The sequence below is a fragment of the Sinohyriopsis cumingii genome, chromosome 8 (assembly GCF_028554795.1).
Source record: "Sinohyriopsis cumingii isolate HCF-2022 chromosome 8, ASM2855479v2, whole genome shotgun sequence".
Taxonomy (NCBI): domain Eukaryota; kingdom Metazoa; phylum Mollusca; class Bivalvia; order Unionida; family Unionidae; genus Sinohyriopsis; species Sinohyriopsis cumingii.
The window spans coordinates 84,866,267-84,880,739 of record NC_142968.1 but is presented as its reverse complement, the minus strand read 5'-3'; the positions used below and the strand labels follow the sequence as shown (position 1 = coordinate 84,880,739).

The window sequence follows — 14,473 nt, the reverse complement described above, 5'->3', positions numbered from 1 at the left end:
ATTGTACCACTAATTCGTATTATACACCAATAAATGAGAGGTTGTTTGTGTACTTTATGTTAGACTGTCAATATGATCTTTAAAGACATGTTTCGAGTAACGAATTAACCGAATGTGGAGTGTGATTTCGAATCAGAAATTTTGGATGAATGTTATTCGAAGCTAGCAGTAAACAGCTTTTTACCAGAGTATCTCATTGGCCTTGTATTATGACAGACGTTTTCTTTTTACAGCGGATAACAGCAATGACCAATATAGCAGGTAACTAATTAAAGCAGATCAGATGTTTAACAATGTGTGTGTGTGTGTGTGTGTGTGTGTGTGATTTGGATTTTTAACGTAGCTTTAACAATTTTTCAGTCATATCGCTACGATGTCTGTAGTGTGACAGTTTACAGTGATGTCTAGTACTGGGGCATCATGCCGCAGACATGTAACATGATGTCCCACCCAGTCATATTATCCTGACATCATAACCTCTTAATGCTGAGCGCCAAGCGAGGCAGCTGTTAGTACCATTTTTATATCTTTGGTATGACTCGGCCGGGGTTCGAACCCGCGACCTCCAGCATCTGAAGCGGACGCTCTAAGTACTAGGCTACAGGGGCGGTCTTGACGATTTGTAACTTTTTGATACTATTTGGCTAATTTTCTCATATTTAATAGTCGAACTGCTTCATAGGACTTGTTATAGAGTTTAACGCCATTTTTCAGCACAAGATAAGCTATACATGGCGGCCAGTATTAATGGTGGAGGAAGAACCCGGGAAAACCCCGGAAAGAACCACCGATCCACGAGAAGCTACCAGCAAGCTTTCTCACATATCCACACTGGCCGAGCCCGAGACTCGAACCCACGCAGACAGAGGTGAGATGGCAGTGATCCGTGACGGAGAGCGCCACTCGGGGCCTCCTTCATAGGACTGACAGTATATCGCGCTTCGTTATATATAATAAGACCATATTAAATGTAATACATTTCTACCACTATAACTTGTGTCCTATCAGTTATTTTTGGCAAGAATACAAACATGTATAATTTTACTTGTTATGATCAGTTTCTGAGTTTATCATTACCTGAATAAAAAAAAATTTTGTATACCTATTTATCTAAAACAAGCTACTGCAAACATTTATCTAGCTCAAGTAAAGTGACATTTAGCCCATTTGTAAACACAGTGCCTTAAGTTGGAGATTTTCTCACCTACAGAAACAGACGGTGCATGTTTTTCACGCATTTGTTTTTACTGAATTATCATAGAAGTGACTATTGCAACAACTGCTGGATCTACATCTAACTTTAAGTTTACTCTGCTTCTGAAATAAATTCATTAGTTAAACATACTGCAACACTAATTTAATTATGAAGAGCAGAAAATGCATTTAGATATCCACGACATATACCTGAAGAAAACTTACTTGTTTCATTTTCCCTTCATTTCCTTATATGCGCAAGCGCGATTTCAGCTCCTCGTGGTCCCACAAGCTCTACCAAGTTAAATAAACAGTATGGAATGAATATGATTTATGCCGGCTATTTAAAGAAACGCATTATCCAAGTCGATGTCGATTATTGATCTTCAGACTTTTGTCTTGAAAAGAACTCAAACATAAGAAGTCGCACGCGTTATTTAAATTTTAAACTCTGTTTTTTCTAAGCATACAGACGAGAACTGTAAGTACTAGAACTGTTAATTATTGCTGCTACTTATTATTATTATTATTATTATTATTATTATTATTATTATTACTGTTATTATTATTATTATTATTGATATATTATTATTAGGAACTAGGAGCAAACGCTACATATATATATATATATATATATATATATATATATATATATATATATATATATATGTGTGTGTGTGTGTGTGTGTGTGTGTGTGTGTGTGTGTGTGTGTGTGTGTGTGTGTGTGTGTGTGTGTGTAATTATTAAAGTGAAATTCGTTTAACATTTCAGGGGAACTGCAATTTATGCAAATCAACAAGAGCAACCATATTACAATGTAGAAGTACATACATATGGCAACATAGGTCACATAAACCACGATGGTAAGTGAGCAATGACTTTATTTTCCTGTTTAAATAAAAAGATTTGCCTTTGAAAGCAACTGTGTGAAAACGTGCTTCAAACTTCTTCAAACAATTGTCATTCTTTCATTGTTTCTTCCTGTCAATCTGTCTTTTGTTCAAACATTTGAAAAGGGCGCAAGGAATTTGAGTGACAAATATATATTTCAAATAATCAATAGAGTAAAAATATAGTTTCAGCGAAACCTTTCAGACTGAACACCTCCATACGAAGAACACATGTCTATAATAAACATATTTTATCAATCGTTTACAACTTGAAATACATTTTATATGCATATCAAGGACACTTGTCCACATATGATACAATTCTTTCTTGCCTTGACAGTCCTTTCTACAATGGTTCCACTAATATATTCATTTAAACGACGTGATTCATTTTATTTCTCGTATATATAGTCATCATAGCTATTCACCTAGCAGCTGCCTGCAGTTTGACATTTTATCATTTTTCAGGAAATATTCTTAATGGGCACTCAAGGAAACACATAATGATTTTTATGGGCAGATGTCCTTTACTCAGATACAAAAAAATGGCAGCAAATTTGGCATACGGTTACTTTTTTTTATAAATGATGCCCTTTATGACAATGTGACTATTACATACACGTGTCACCGGTACATGTATAAAATCAAATCCGATCAATCAGACAAGCTCCTCAATGTAGTAGAAGAATGTTGCCGCAACCGGATTCTTGGAGAGATCTGTCTGAGTATATAGTTCTATAAAAGGATTAATTTCACTTCGACCGTAAAAGACATAGGACAGAAGAGTACAAACAATCAGTAGGAAAAAGAAACAAAAACTGGTGAAATAAAAACAGTTTAGAAAATGGAAACCGTAAAAATTATCTTTAGTAAAACACGTTGTTAAGTTTTGGATAACGCTTTTTAATACTATGGCGCCTAAAGTGCAATCATGCAAAGTGACTTTGAATTGTAAACTTTATATATGAAACTATGGGTCTTTCATATATATACAGTGTGCTATTTTGTAGGATTGAAAATGAACGATAATTAATTAGCAAGTCTCGATATCTTTTTCAGATAAAATATACCAAAACACATCTACATGTCTATATGACGACACAGTCCCATGATATCTGGTCCAGAAGTTGATACAAACTGGAATGGATGCTGCAGACTAAAAATACTCTTCTGTGTTGATTACTTGTCAGGCAGACATACAACACTAACCGTGTGAAATTAGTCTGGCTGACATGAGCCCTAGATCTTTTTAATACTGTAGGCCACCTACCCTCCAGTCCTCTGAATTATGTTTACAAAAATTAGGCTATCCACCTATCCATCATTTTCGCTTTGCGAAACCTATCGTAGAAAAAAAAGTTGTTGAACCTGGCATTTTGAAGGACCTTTAAGGCGTAGATCCAGCACTCTAACGGGCACAGGAGATATATATATATATATATATATATATATATATATATATATATATATATATATATATATATATATATATATATATATATATATATATATATATATATATATATATATATATATATATATATATATATATATATATATATATATATATATATATATATATATAAAACCCACCACTCTAGTTCATTATCCAGACTGAGTCCAGTCAATCTTAAGAAATGCTTCTTAAGGACATATATCCTTCCTTAATTGTATTCATTAAAGTCATTAATTTAAAAAAATAAAATATGAATCATCGAGACCATGAATCTAAGTTGCTTATTTAGTAATGTGAGGATCTATCTGACGAACAGTTTTTTAACGTCACAAAGCTATCTATGTAACTACTCCAATTTAGAGTTAGTCATTACAATTAAAAACGTCAAATAGGAACCTAATTACTTCTGAAAAAGAAAACCAGCAAAATCAGCGGCCTCGCGCTTCCTTTTTTTCTTTAAAATGTTATTATTTCTTAAAGATTTGATATAACCAATAACATTATTAGTTACTGAATATAACTGTAAAGAAAACCATTTCTATAAAAGTAAAGAACTTCCAATTTAAAACACCTACCATCAGTGCAATGTATTCATGTCCTGCATCTTGCTATAACTTGTTAACTCACTGAAGCAAGTTATCATAAAAAAATAATGTAGCGAGATAAAAAAAAAAAAATACACAGAAGGCAACCTGTTATATAGGCCTCTGAACATGCTAGATCATTCCAGTGTAAAATCGATAACAATAATTTAATGAATACATACAGACCATAGTGTGATATCACAGTTTGTTTAAGTCAGTTAAACAGTGCAGTCTCGGTGGAGGCATCAGGATGTGGAAAATCTTACTGTCATTTATCTATTGATAGTAAAATCGATTTATAGGTTTTTACCTCTATTTTCAGATATAAAAACTCTAGTCTGAATTTTAAGTTCCTTTTCCTGATGATCCAGATGTATTATTCCAGCAAGCAAGATCATACATCTAAAACAGTTTAACATAATTTGTAATGGATATAATTAAAGAAACATTTCATGTATACGTAAGTTGTTTCGCTATGTTCATAAATATATATATATATATATATATATATATATATATATATATATATATATATATATATATATATATATATATATGGCAAATGAAAGCTAATTAATACAAGAATTGACATAATGGACATTACTAGCTAATAAATAAATACCTCTCCAGCTACTCTAAATGCCAGAATATTACAATACAAATTATACCATGCAATATAGTTGCTGCTTTCTATAGCTAAATGAAACAATTGGTTGGTTGTATTTTTCGCATCTCTTATAAGTTTAGTAATGGATGGATCACTATCTCAACCGTTAATTATATTACCCTTCCTCATCCCGCTATTAAACGATTTACAAAATTTGCCGTGCTACTTGCTACCATCACATAAGAAATGCCTTACTCCTATTTCTGAAAACAGTTGTTGTAGCTTTTCCTCAATTATAACTTTTGGGAGTTAAAATTTGACCCCGTCTTGTTAATATTATATCTAATGTTATTTTCTACGTCTGTGAAATGGCCCACTATTTGTGATCTTTTACTTTCATTTAAAAGAGTGCAATATTTCCTTTAGTTCAACATTTCTGTTTTCATCTTGACTGTTATCTGTAAGATTTTAAAATTTTCATGGCATTTAGACCACCCTTTAGTTCTCTTTCGACTTGCTCATTAATCAATGTTTTGAAAATCTCCGTCTCGAGTATAACCTCTACTCAATATGTTTAAGTTTTCAAATTCCATTTTTAAGCTTAGCATTTCCCATTATTTTTTCTCCTGCATCATTTGAAACTTCTAATTCAATTTCATCACAAACTCGTATTGGCTGCTTGTTTGCAAATGTTGGCATCTGAGGCAGTTTTCATTTTCAAATGCAGTGTTCATAAAGCTATGTTTCTTCAGATTGAATTTTATACGTATATGTTTGTATTTATTGCCTTCTCTTTCACAACGTAGAGTAGAGACATATACAATCGCTTCTATGTGGTTTATGTAGTCACAGAGTTAGTTAACGATCGCTCATTTTATCCATCCATTTTAGAAATTTTGGTGTGTTCTTAATGTATACGTATGTTGTTACATTAGCATATAATTTACTTCATTCGTATTCAGTCCATGTCTACTAAATATTTTTAATACTCATCATTTAAATATTATTTCACAGGAGACGAAGTTGTAACTAATTTCTCTTGAATTTTCTATGATTCGATATTTTCTAATGATCGACTGTGTTCTTTATCATCTCTGATTTAATCTTAAAGGTCATCAGAATCTTCCACTTCCTCCCCACCAAAATATGACATTTTACACTATGTAAATATATAATAATAAGCTTGATAAAGAATTACACTTTGTTGAAGACACACTAAAAGTGATGCTGAATAAAATTTTGAAGAAGAAAAGAAAAAAATAATTTTTGTCGCAAATGGCAAACACAAGGAAATGGTTAGTAATTCGAAACTGAGAAAGGAATATGATACAAAGGATTAACACAAATCACAAAACATCCAACACTTTTGGAAATGTTAGTTCAACTAAAGTGTTTTTGAATGGAATTGTATCCTTTTCATGTATGTTTTATTAGCCACCATATATTGTATATTTGAACAGGGAATACATTTGCTTGCTTTTTCCGGACAAGAAAACTCCAAAGGAAGAACATGACTTTTGTGAAATTGAAAATCCCTTATTACATAATCATTTGATACTCAATGTTGTATCTGACTTTGTGCCTTGTTTTATAGTATGTAAAAGTATTTCTTGTCATGTGAATTAGTGTGCAAGTTTCATTTTGATTGTACATTTGTTTCATGTATTTGTTCTAATATTTAATACCTTATTTTGTTCACCTTTTATGTTCACCTTTACACAAGTTTTGCAGTAACCGTTTTAACCCAATTCATTTTTTCCCATTTATTTGTTTGTTTGTGTTTTCATTTAACTGATGCTACTATAATTGTAAAGTCATCAACTAGCACCATGATTGTAAAATGAGTTAAGTTGAAATACGATTTTGGTTGAAAAATAATGTTGAATAACTTGAAACAAATTTTACAATCTCGTTAACTTTTCGCACATATGTTGGCTTTGCCGTTGAAGTCAACTTTAGTTTTGTTGAAAATTAAATGGAAGGTGATGAAAGCAAAGCTGCAAAAGACTCTTTGTTCGGTGACCTGCATGATAAAAGTATTTTAAAAAACCGCTTAAATCACCAGAATATGTAACTTCACAAAAGCTAAAGATATCCCCTTAGATTTGAACTGGTACATGTTCGCAATATTTTGAAAACTTCCAAGCAGAAAAGGAAGAACATGACCAGAAAGTTGCACAAAGACTTAATGCATGAAAAGAAAGAATAGCAAAAAATGAAGGGATTCATGATGTATTTTTAAACACGATAAACTAATCATTAACAAAAACCTACTATATCCCATAAGCAACCTCAGAAAGAAAGAAATAAAAAAACATAAAGTCATAAAATACATAGTAAAAAGTATCACTATTTACATTGCAACATTACATTTAGCGTACTTATAACGTACATTTGCATGTATCGTTAAGATTCCAATAGATTCGCCAACTTAGATGGACATAGAAGAGGACATACAGTTGGTTGTTCGATTTTTTCGAGATAGATAATGAATGATTGTTTAAAGCACAAGGTACCAAACAAAATAATTAAGTATACAATTATAATAACAACTAAATGTGTGTTATTGGACTTCATCATGGTTGCAATTTTACGTTAAAAAGAAACCTAAGAAAACGAGACACTTTATAAAATATTACACAGACACCGGAATTAAAACATATCAGAATCAACACAAGCACCAGATCAGCCCTAAATGTCTTCATAAAGCTGACACAACCCCTGGTGGTACGAGCACTAGTGCTGTGTTTAAGTTGTCTATTTTATACCCATAAATAGTAGAGGATATATCAATGTGTATCGCTGTTTAGCGTAGCCCAACCGTGTTAGCCAATATCAAAAACCTACACATAATGCTATTTTTTTCTGTGACGAAAATGAATGAATTTAACAATGATTGAGTTACAGACTTAGAACAACCAAGGCTCACACTAAACATCATATAATTGAGGTGGTGAGGGTAACTGGATAAAGAGAAACACAAAGAAACCAAACTAAACAGTATACAATGTTTCTGGGAGGTGGGGGTAACTTGGTAGAAATTAGCATAACGACTGCATCGGTATGTATGGGTATGCCAGTGTTAGTTTAGGAGTTACAGGACTAGTTACATGATTTCTAATTTCTTTCGCTTTTAATAGATTTTAGTGTCAACTGGTTTATTGTAATAGCTTTAAAGGTTAACTTGTCAAGCACGATGAGATTGTAACCTTTGTTTTACGCTAGTTGAACAGTATTGAATCGGAGGTGAGTAAATCAATAACGACATACATCATGGGGAACTTAATGTCTACAAAAGATACAACAAATTAGAGAATGCAAAAAGAAGAATGTTGGTGACACTGAAAGCCAAAAAGTGTAGAGGAGAGCAAGAAGGTCAAGAATTTGCAGAATTGTTTATTATACAATCTAGGTTTGACATTAGTGTGAACTAAATAATACCACAGTGCAAACAAAGAGAGACAAAGCATATAGTGTACCGGAAGATATATATATATATATATATATATATATATATATATATATATATATATATATATATATATATATATATTGTTTTTAATAAATTTTAACTGTATTATTTAACATTACTTATATGCAAGTCCATAATACCTTGGAAGGACGACATGCAAATGAAAAATATATTTTAAATCCAACTGATAACAGAGATGGGAAAGAATTCAATTACTTACTTGGAATCTGCATTGTTTCAAAAATAAACATTCCAGTATATTGTATTACATGAAAGAAAAACTGTTGTGATTCCAAGATATATCGTTCTTCTTTAAAATTAAGACCTAATAACAATAGTAAAAAAAGTATTAATTTTGAGGGTTTAATATATAACTGAAAACGTTCAGTAACACCGAGTAATAATTACGTCATGTATATAAGCAACTACAACTCAAACGTTTTAGGATTCTATAGTCATATATCTATATAAAGATCTACTGACTCAGATCTGAAATTTTATTCTTTTACTTGAACAAATGAATAAAGCGAACATTACTACAACGTCAGTTCCGCTTGCACATTTAGTTCTCCAGATCTTTAAGAGCCACTATATGTTCAAAGTATTCAAGGTGATATATGTATATATGAAAAGCTATTATCAGCAGTCCCAAAGATTACTATAAACAGAGTTTACATCAGCATTAACGACGGAGATGTAATAGATTTTAACGGTATGATTTGTTACTTCTGTACAGCGTGTAGCTTGCGAGCGAATATTTTGAAGTCAGTCAGCAAATTAGTAACTTGCGTGATGTAAATTATATAAATATCTTTAAAGGTCGGGTGATTTTACTTCATAAGCAAGGACTTAAACTTGAATAAGAACCGTATTCTATATTTCGTAGATAAGATAGAAAAAAGGCTGCACACATTAACCATATTATACAATCTAGGTTTGACATTCCAGCACTTAACAGTGGGTTCGATCTCCAGCCGAGTAATGCCAAAGACTTAAAGAAATGGTGCTAACAGCTGCCTCACCTGGCGCTCAGCATTAAGAGGTTAGTGTTAGGACTGGTCGGCCTGGTGTCAGGATAATGTGACTGGGTGGGACATCATGCTACATGTCTGCGGCATGATGCCCCAGTGCCAGACATCACTATAAACTGCCACACTGCAGACATCGTAGCTATATGACTGTAAAATTGTTAATGCTACGTTAAAAATCCAAATCACACACACACACACACATTTACTTGCTTGTAAGTCAAATCAAACTGCAGATTCAGATCTGCCATTGCATAATATACTGGCAGTTCTGTGTCCATGCAGTTATTTAGGAATAAATATGATCAGTAAAATGAACAGCATAGACCCTGATCTATTAACACATTATGCAACAGCAGATCAGGATCTATGTTTGAAGTCAGACTTTACTGTTAGCAAGTACATGTATATACAGCACTCATTATTTTTGCTAAGCACAATACTTGGTTTTCCTTGAAATTAATGGATTTTCTAGAATAATATTTCTATTCAGATAATATTAAATTAAATTACCGAAAAGTGTGTAAACTGATTTTGTAAAATATACTCTGGGCCATTTATATAATGTATAGGAATTTATATAATGTATTGGAATCCAGGGATAGAACTTTCCGTTCTGTCTGGTGTATATTTATAATTCTCTGCATAGATAGATATATGTATGTGTGCTTATTCGTGAGGGAATATGGGCTCGTGTGTGCAGGTAAGGTGATGGGTGCCTTTTTGTGTGCTTAGTCGTGAGGCAATATGGGCTCGTGTGTGCAGGCAAGGCGATGGGTGCTGTTTACCCGCGGACCTGGGTTCGAATCCCCGTAGAGTGTATGATTATCTTCTCTGCTTATTGAAGTAGAAGTCATAAAGAAGCAACTTATAAAATGTAAATCCATCATGAACTGGCTTGTTAAGTTTAATTTCTCATTCTTTAAACTGACTAATACAAAGTCTTTTTTACTAGATTCCTGCAAAATAAACATCCTTTAAAAGTTTTAAATATTTCTTTTCATTGGTACATATTATTACATTCATTCTCATAAGTAAATTTTTAAATTGTTTTCCGAAGACAACGTTTTTCACCAGTTTAAAGAAATCCTTCACGAAATATATTGTAAAAGGCTAACCAAATAATGTCAGTTTGTCTGTAGTATCGGTGCACGGTTACTCAAGTTCTAATAATTAACAATAGGACCCAATTTTATTTTCAGACATTTTTATCGTGTACCGTGCATTCTTTGTCGGGGGCGGGGGATAAGCACGGAATCTTCATTGGAGTAAAGAAAGCTGTTTATTGGTTCATTCAGTCTAATGATATATTCAAAGACATAGCATTTTGGACGAAAGCATTCGGGATATTTGGAAAAGAGCCCAGCTGTTATATACAAGTGCCGACATAACACAATTAAAGACCAGAATAATAAGGAAAGACCGAGTCTGGCTCCCTCCAATTCCTAATACTTGCTAAAATTGAAGGAATCAGACTCATGAAAGACATATTTTCATCCTGCATGTGTTCAAAATCTTAAATTGGCACTATTAAGAAGACACTTGCTTCTTTCTGAGCCCACTTCCGTTACCTGGAGTATGGTTTTTCTCCTAAGCCTAATTTCGTTACCTGGAGTACGATTTTTCTTAAGCCTAATTCCGTTACCTGGAGTACGATTTTTCTCTTAAACCTAATTCCGTTACCTGGAGTACGATTTTTCTCTTAAACCTAATTCAGTTACCTAGAGTACGATTTTTTTTATCTCAGGCCTAATTATGTTACCTGGTGTACGATTTTTCTCTCAAGCTTAATTCCATTACCTGGAGTACGATTTTTCTCTCAAGCCTAATTCCGTTACCTTAAGTACAATTTTTCTCTTATGCCTAATTCCGTTCCCTGGAGTACGATTTTTCTCTCAAGCCTAATTCCGTTACCTGGTGTACGATTTTTCTCTCAAGCCTTATGCCGTTACCTCAGAGGTGGGCAAACTTTCCAGTGCAAGTGCCGCAAACACGAATTTACACCTTGTCCCGGGCCGCATAGTTCATTAAGTAAAATAATTAATATTTGAAATAGCAAAAACAAAAGGTTTTTCTAAATAACTTCTAATTAATTTTCAGTTGTTAATATTTGAAAACTTTAACTCAAGCTTCAAAAGAAGCACATTTATTTGATAAATAGAGTAACATAAACAGAGTCAGTGCGAATGATGACTTGTTCCTAGGCCGCATGAAAACCCTTGGCGGGCCGCATGCGGCCCGCGGGCCGTAGTTTGCCCACACCTGCGTTACCTGGTGTACGATTTTCTCTTAAGCCTAATTCCGTTACCTGGTCTACGATTTTTCACTTAAGCCTAATTCCGTTACCTGAAGTACGATTTTTCTCCAAGTCATACTATATTCTGTTGCATCAATCGGAACGTGAAATGTGTTTTAGGGTCCATATGAAACCAAGAACAGAAAACTTCATATCGTGATGTTTGTTTATTAACACTTACCAGTTGCAATTTGCATAAAGATCAAAAACATTTTACTCCAGTCAGATGTATACTCTTCCATAGTTAAAAACACTTGATACGTACAAAGTTATCCTGATAGTATTCATGTTAAAAGGAAAGGATGCACAAAAATAAATGAAAGTGCAGTGCAAACGGGGACGTTATTTAATTTTATGTTCTTATTAAATTAAGATTTTCATGATTTGAAGTTGGAAGGCTTATTCTATAAAAATAATACTATCTTGAACTTTCTAAATGATTCACATTCTCTACAAATATCTTTTCTGCTTTTGCATGTTGTATTTTGTCACATTGGGTAGCTGTGTTCTATAAGAAGACACAATTTCTTCCAAGTAATAATAATAATAATAATAATAATAATAATAATCCTCATAATGAAAGTGAAATCATTGTAGAGCTCTTAAAAAGTATGTCCATTTTTTATCGAACAAGCTATATTGAATTTTTTTAAATATATTTTTATGAGAATATTTAGCCATTGTTGAAAATGAAAAGGCAAATATCGAATCAGTTGATCTAAGTGTTTATTTCATATACATATATGAGAGAGGGGAGAATAATATTTTAGAATTCGATGAGGCATTTACACTGAAATTTAACAATGACTTGTAATATTTTTACAATGCTGTGTCCCAATTCTATGGACACTAAATAACAGCATACCATGTAGATGTTACGATAGATCTTGGTAAATCAACTGAACACACAACAATGAATGGAAGATTTGTTTGGGTTTTGTTGATAAAAATAAAGGTTTATGATAATTTACATTTTTAGCAAGAAGTCAGTAAATTCTATGGACCAAACCAAACTAACCTTCCGGTTTACCTTTAAACATGCAATGGCTCACTCTTTCGACTGGTGACAACACCACCACCAACAAAGAATATTTCCAACCATTACTCTAATAGAAATAAAGCAATGAAAATGTTGTGAGTTCTCACAACAATGGATAAATTGGAGACTGAAATATAGTTAATTTAACTGTTATTGCACGTTATTTTCACTCTGTACGTTTTACTGCAGTGATGCACATGTACACGAATTGCATGGTAGCAGAATAGTTGAGAAATAAAATGTCTACCACAAATATATATTCTTAATTGTTCAGGTTTGTAATAAAGATATTCTCAATAGGCCGAATATTTTCTTCAAACACGGAGAATGCAAGTCTTAAATTTAAAATAAGTGGCGCCAAGTGTGGACTCTGAACTGGACATTAAAGAGCTACCTATACGTGTTGACAAAAGCTTGACAAAACAAGCAAGGCTTAACTTTCTAAGGTGCATACAATGAAGGAGAGAATGAAGGAGGTTGAGACTAGTATACAGTTTTACTCAAATAAGGCTGATGAGCTGGAGACCAAACAACTTTGCAGGATGAAGGAGCTGCTATAATCAGTAAAGGAACTTGCATTAAAAATTAGGCCAGAATAGGCAAGGATGCAAAGTAGTTCAAAAAGAGACTTCTTAAATTTCAAAATGTTCAGAAAGATTAATTTCTTTATGGTGTGCCTCATCGAGGAAGTCATGCAATATCTATCATGTTGCTAGTGACTTCCTTATGGAGACAGTTGAACTAGGTACAGAGCATGTATGAAACACGTGGTTTGCTAATGCACAATGGCTCACATTAACGTATCTGATCCCAAACAATTTATGCTTTCTGTAGATAGAGAGTGTTACTAAGTACAGCTAAGAGGCTATCATAAGGGTGTGAGAATTACAAGTCGTGAAGAAAAAGAAGGATGATCGTGTACCATCGTCGCAAGCCATAGGCAATAATCCACCACGCCCCTTTATTACCCGTGCTTGCATTGCGCGTAGTTTCTAGTTTCTCATGAATATGCATAAACCTGCCCACCCAGTGATAACTTTCCTTATTGTATACTCATTATTTTCTCCATTGACTATACGCTGTCAAAATTGCAGTATTTTTCCATACTGCATAATATGTGTTTAAAAATAGCATCGTCTATTGGGAACTACTTTCGATTGTAAACAATGTACCGTCACATAACAGATGCCATAGCTTTTGATTTATTCAATTTGTCTGTAGATGAACTAAAAAAGCTGTTTGGTCCATTTGAAATTAGTGCTGAAAAAGTTGACAATGTGGATGATTTTACAAAGTCACAAAAAACAACTCTTTCAACTAAGCAAACGAATGAATGTTATACACACTGTGTCCACAACAAATGCAAGACACGCAGTACTGAAAATACAATTCTGATCATTTAAACAGTTATTTAGGAGAAACGCTCAACTTTTCGAACATCGAATGATTCAGACTAAGCGCCGTGCTCTCAAGGGTCTATACAAATATAGTACAAAGGCTAATTAGGTCACGGGCTATCAATTACCTGAGAATTCCATTTAAATTCAGCCCAAACACTATTTAACAAAATAGTGCACTTCAAGAGGTCGGGTTTTGGTGGAAAACCAAGAGCCTTAGAGCTAATAAACCAAGACAACAATGAAACCTTAATGGGCTTTCACATCGCAGCTGCTTTGCAATTTTCCCAGTTTCTTGTTGTTGTTGCATGGTTTAAGGCCATTTTTCAGCACACGATAGGCTATACATGGCGGCCAGTATTAATGGTGGAAGAAGAACCCGGGAAAACCCCGGAAAGAACCACCGACCCACGAGAAGCTACTGGCAAGCTTTCTCACATACCCCCATTAGCCGAATCCGAGACGCGAACCTACGCAGACAGAGGTGAAATGGCAGTGATCCGTAACGG

The 14,473-nt window shown here is 33.4% G+C and overlaps 1 long non-coding RNA gene across 1 annotated transcript; it reads left to right on the top strand.

Moving 5' to 3' along the window:
• The first annotated feature begins 232 nt into the window (after positions 1 to 232).
• Positions 233 to 3,496, top strand: LOC149794035 (uncharacterized). Its single transcript, XR_016422606.1, has 3 exons — positions 233 to 261; positions 1,967 to 2,058; positions 3,145 to 3,496. It is a non-coding gene; the product is annotated as an uncharacterized LOC149794035 (long non-coding RNA).
• Positions 3,497 to 14,473: the final 10,977 nt, after the last annotated feature.